Consider the following 6,000-nt stretch of genomic DNA (forward strand, 5'->3'; position numbering starts at 1 on the left):
TAAAATTAATCGAACCAAATCGATTTCTTGGTTCAAATCAACCTAAATTGACCTGACTTGATTTGGTTTTGTTGGATTGATTGATTTTTATTTTTGCCAATCCTGACGAAAAAGCACAATTCTGTAAATAATATATAGCTCTTGAAGAGCTAATATTTCTAAATAATGGTTTATTGTTGCTCATAAAGTCGCACAACATTATAATTAATATTTCAGAAAAAATTATTTGTTCTTGAAATGCATGAATTGTAATATTCTGTATCCCAGAAGAATATTGACATATTACTTTTGAAGAACTTGAATTAACACATGCATCGAAGAATATGTCATTTTGAATTAGTGTTTATCCTTATGAAAACATATAACATTTGTCATGTTGATATTGATTAATTTGACTACCTAATTGATTATTATATGATTATATAATGTTTTATCATATTTCTTTGAAATTTAATTGTGTTTCATTTATTTTCATTGTTTAGCTATTCAAATGGCAAGCATTACAAAACTCGGGATGAATTGCCAAAATACATCTTTAGTTGATAGTGTAACTACTATGCTATTCTTCAAGACAAAGGTATTCTTTTGGACTTAACATTAATAGAAAACAATGTTAATACAATATCAGATGCATCAAATATCGTTAAAAGTTCTAGAAGAACTTGTATTATTTTATCAAATAAATACAAAATGATATGTTGACGATACACATTATTCTAGCATGTCTGGGAGATAATTGCTTAGTTTTTTTTTTTTTATCCAATTCTAGATATCACATTGGAATTAATCAAACATTATTACCAATCCGAGGTTCGTGGATTTAAAAAGTTTTATACTTTTGCATGACTAGTTAGACTATCACTAGATCAATAATGATGTGAACAATTATTAAGAATTTAAATGGATATTCAATAAAAAAAAACTAGGAAATTTTTCAGCCCAGTGAATTCACATATGATGCTTGTTCTTTGTATCACAAACTTATCATTGACCATCACTAGGTAATGTTGGAATTAAATCCTCGTAGTCTTGAAAATTAACTAGGATGATATATGGGCGTCTTACCATCCTTCACGTTGACCATCTAGATATTTTTGTATTTAATAAATGTAATACATCTAATAGATGATTGCATGGTATTCGCAACTCGAATTTTACAAAATTGTTGTTAAAATTTAAACTATTAGCATAATTTTCAGATTATATAATCAAGACAATGTGTCTTATTAATACTAGTGAGCTTAAATGTCAACATTTTAATAAGTGTTAGTTGAGATATCAATAAATGGTATACTGTTACTTGTTAAACGCATCCAATCAATTTCTTAATCATTATTATTGAAAATAAAGTACTTTCCATTTTTGTTTAGAGAACATTATATATCATGCCAACATCAAAGTTCTCCCTATTATAATCGATTTATGGTTAGAGTCTAATATTTTTCAGGTAATAATTTTTGAAAGTGCAATATATGTATAATTGTTTAATTGCGGTGCAGTGAGACGGATATTGAAGAATGTTGATAATACAAGTTCAGTTTGAACCCTTATAAAATATCTTAATCTCTAACAGATGATATTTTATAACATGATTTTATTTGATTATCAATTTGATTGAGCAGTTTTCTCCGGGGAAGGAATTAAGAAGTTAGAAATAATGTACAAATGCATCATTATATATCTAGATTCTCGTAAAAGAAAATTTGAACCCAAAGTCTGAAAAATAATTCACCTAGATGCCTTTGTTTGACTAAAGAGATTAACAATATTTTATACACAAAATTTAAATGCTCAAACTTGAATTGACTACTGGAAGGACAATTTATTAATATTATATTTGATATATTAATAATACGTCTGAAGTATGACGACATTCGATTCAAAGCCTAATTCTCTAAAAAGAAAAACGAAGCAAAGTAAGGGAGATGATCCTATTTAGGAGGCATATATTCTTAAAGAACATATAAATAAAACTAATTATTAAAGAAGAAATGGAATCGAAAAAGAAAAAGGTTATCGACAACACTTTTTTCAATAATGTATTCATATTATGATAACGAGGAATCGAAAGCGAAGTAATGATCAGCCAATAAAAGGGCACGATTCTCTAGTAAATTTGAATTTACTAGAAAGGGTAATTAGCACACAAGGTTCCTGCCTTTCAATGTTATTTTACAAAACGTTTATACATTTTATTTTTTGACATTTTTGCCCTTATTTCAACATTCGTTGGAGAAAACGTCACTTTCACCATTTTTTAATGTAAAATAATCAAAATACTCTTCCATTTAAATAAAAGAAAAAATAAAGAATAAATTATAGAACGTTCCTACATTTCAAATTGGTGAAAATGACATTTTTTGTAATAAAACGTGAGAGTAGAGATGAAAACGCAAAAAAAAAAAAAATGAAAGGTAGTGATGTTTTCTGCAAGAAGTGTCAAATAATATTTGCGTTTTCGTCCCTATTTCCACGTTTCATTACGAAAAATGTCATTTTCACCAATTTGAAACGTAAGGACGTTTTTCACACTATAGGCCAAACGTGGGGACGTTTTGTGCTATTAGGTCTTTTAATAATTATTTGGACTCACTTGCACTTTTTAAAACATTTAGGAGTAAGATTGTAATTTATTATTTATTTTTCTTTTTTTTTGATTTTATTTAAATGGGAGGGTCTTTTGGTTATTTACATTAAAAAATAGCGAAAATGACATTTTCTGCAATGAAATGTTGAAATAAGGGCGAAAATACCAAAAAATGAAGGGTATGGATGTTTTGCACAATAACATTGAAATGTAGAAACCTTTTGTGCTAATTTCCCATACTAGAAAAATTAGAAGTTCCTGGACCTGCAGTCCGAATTGTTGATAAAATCTTATATAAAAATGATAATGCTTGAAGATTATGATAAGACAGTATGAAATGTACTTCAACAATTTTGAACGAAGACAATATAGTTTGTATTACACAACTCGAAGGAGACTATATTAAAGGGGCAAGACGAATCATATTTATTTAAAATTCTTCCATACACATGAGCTACAGAAGAATGTTGACATCGATGTTCAACAAATTCGCTCTAGTGACAATATAGTTGAATTATTAACAAAAGTACTGCTGATATCTATATTCTAGAAATTGATTCACAAGATTGGGATGCATCGACTCAAATATTTTTAGTGATCAATATCAAGGGGAGTATCAGTACTCTTTTTCCTTCTCTTAATTTTTATCCCATTAGATTTTTCTGACAAGATTTTAATGAGACAACATTTACTTTTAATACTTCAAAACAATCGTACTATTTTTCCTTAATTTGATATTTTCATCTCATTGAATTTTTATTGGATAAGACGTTAATGAAGCAAATATTTTGTAATGTATCATTTAATGGGAGTGTTATATATATATATATATATATATATATATATATCTTTTTCTCTTTAATTTAGAGAGAGAGAGAGAGAGAGAGATTCTAGAATTTTTATTGCATTTTCATTTTAGGGTTTGTTAATGATTATAGTATGTTTTGGGCCTTTTGGCTCATTTACTTAACCGCTTAATGTTAAATTGCTCATGAGAATCTCCAAAAACTATTTTATGAGACACCATCTATTTTAAAAAGTCAAATTTAAAAATTATGATCCAAGATACTATTTAAATTAACATTTTCATTTAGAGAGTGGATAATTTGGAGAGCCAAACTCACCCTCTATAATTAAATGCATTTACTCTGCTAGGGAAACATGTTGATTATTCAGGTCGTTTCAAAGTGTTTCAATTTTTAATATAATAAAATAATCTAGATAAAACCAGTTAAAATAAAAGATAGAGAAAAATAATAAATATTTTTGGGCGCAATAAAATTAAGTGTTAATATAAAGAGTTTGTTTGAGTACTTCAAAATTTTAACTCTTTGAGTTTATAGATTCTTTTCAAATGATAGAATATACTTTTTAAAAATAGAAAAACTCTTGAAGATACTTTTAATGAATGCTAAACATGGATTTTAAAATGCTATTTAAATTAATAGAATTTTTCAATATAATATATAATCTATTTATTCATTTATTATCCTAAGACCCTCAAACTTTTTTGGGTAGATGATTGGGTCGATTTTCAAATATTGAATCATATTAAGGCTTAATTCACACCACATTTTAATTGAATGAAATATTCATAATCTTTAGTTATTATCATACCTATTTCCCCAACCTTTTTTGTTGTATTCTTATCTCGAGTTTTTAATTAATTAGTACATCTTGTCTCTGATAATGATTTCTCTCAAAAAACTTTTTAAGAGGGAATAAAAAGATATATTTACCCCTAGTTTATTTAATAAGCAAAACAATAAAAATAAATTCAAAATTTTGTTAAATACTTGTCCATCATTTTAAAATACAATAACAAAATTTTTAGATGAAAATGGTCATTAAGGACAAGATTTAATAATTGATGAAAGATTAATGATAAGAATGTGATGAAAAAGTTAAGAACATAAATGTAATAATAAATAAAGATTAAAGACCAATAATACAATTAAAATGTGGTGTATTTATAAAAAAATTTGGTGCGAATATAACCATCCCAATATTAAAGGGGAATGGTTGTAGAGACAACAGAGTAATCTAGGAAACGTTGGGGTCGACAATGTCAAGAAATGAAAGTTAGAAATAGAAGCACAAAATGGAGTAAACATTTGGGGCAAGAGCCACAATTTATCCATTTCTATATGTTTATGTAACTCCATTTTATGAAAAGGATTCTCATGTTATGATGTCAAAGATTCATTTCCATACGAATAATATGCCTTGGACTTATATAATTTTATACTTTTTATTGAGAAACATTATTTTTATTATGAAAATAATTTGTGCTCTTTTTAACGTTATATTTCTTCCATATTGCATTTCACTTCTGATTACATGCTACCATTAACATAAAAAGGGAACAATTGGCATAGACAATTGTAAAATGAGTTGAGACACTTTGTTTCTTCTTAATTTTTGTTATCTTGGTGCCTCACTTTTTGTTTGTACATAGAAATATATCATTTCAAAGGCAATGTCTTTTGTAGTACACTATTTTGACATCATTCTGTGTTCTAACAACGAGTGATATGTCAAGATATTAAATATTTACTGGACAAATAACTAATAGAACAGCTAAACAAAACAATATCAGCTTATTGCAAATCCGTACATTATAGAGCAAACAAGCTCTAAATGAATAAAATACACAAAGTCATACGGTTTTGATCGAAATTTATTCAGTGTAATGGTCTCTCGTAGTCGTTGACTAATGCAGTGATATGATTGAAATGAGTTTTAAAGGTAAATGAAATAATGAAACGATTTCAAAATTTAATATTTTCAGTGTCATGTAGGATTTTCTGTTAGATATGAACGGTCAACTAACTTGGTGGTCCAAGAAAAATGGGATTAACAATTCTGCTTGTATAATTAACTCTTAATAAGAATACATATACCTAAATGATAAAATATGCAATGCGTGCATTGACCTTGGACTATTACCTTCCACCGGGCCCCACAAACACTGTGTATTCGCATATTCCTTTTTGAATCATATAATATACGGACACGATTATTCATTGAAACGATTGATTGCCCTCAATAATTATTTATTTATACCTTATAAATCCAGTTTCACATTGATTGACGATTATATTTATGCAAAATTCATATTATTTTTATCTTAACAAAAAGCGGTAAGGCTATAGTGAGAAAAACAAGAAATAAGTAGCAAATAAATAATAACTTATTCGTACTGACAGAGAAACTGCTCATATTTGAAAGCATATTTTTGTATGAAACTTTATATAAAATCATTTTTGTTAATGAGATTAGTATTTGATTAAGGGAAACTTGCAGTCAATGTACCAAATCTTTCGTTTATTAGTAAACTGTGTCCAAACCATTCATTTGTTCCACCGTAGATACCAAATCTTTTCAAAATTCACATTTCAAGTTCAGATTGA

This window comes from Olea europaea, chromosome 6 (genome assembly GCF_002742605.1).
Source record: "Olea europaea var. sylvestris chromosome 6, O_europaea_v1, whole genome shotgun sequence".
NCBI classification, from domain to species: Eukaryota; Viridiplantae; Streptophyta; class Magnoliopsida; order Lamiales; family Oleaceae; genus Olea; species Olea europaea.